Source organism: Galeopterus variegatus, unplaced genomic scaffold (assembly GCF_000696425.1).
Source record: "Galeopterus variegatus unplaced genomic scaffold, G_variegatus-3.0.2 Scaffold6514, whole genome shotgun sequence".
Classification (NCBI taxonomy): Eukaryota; Metazoa; Chordata; class Mammalia; order Dermoptera; family Cynocephalidae; genus Galeopterus; species Galeopterus variegatus.
This window is the reverse complement of record NW_007732625.1, coordinates 99229-99524: the sequence shown is the minus strand read 5'-3', so window position 1 is coordinate 99524 and position 296 is coordinate 99229.

Genomic DNA, 296 nt, shown 5'->3' with positions numbered 1-296 from the left:
CGGGGTGCGGGCGCGTCACCGGGTGTTGCGGTCCTGTTGCTGGTCCCGGTCCGGTACGGGCGCGACACTGAGGGTTGCGATCCATTGCCGGACACGAAAAAAGACAAAAAAAAAAAAGACAGTGCTGTGTTTGCACAAACACTGACATTAGAGGTGTTTGGTTTTAATTCTTAAAAAAAACAAAAAGGGGGGCCAGCCCAGTGGCGCACTGGAGAGTGCGCTGCTTGGGAGTGCGGCGGTGCTCCCGCCGAGGGTTCGGATCCCCTCTGGGGATCGGGTCCCGCTCGCGGCCTGGG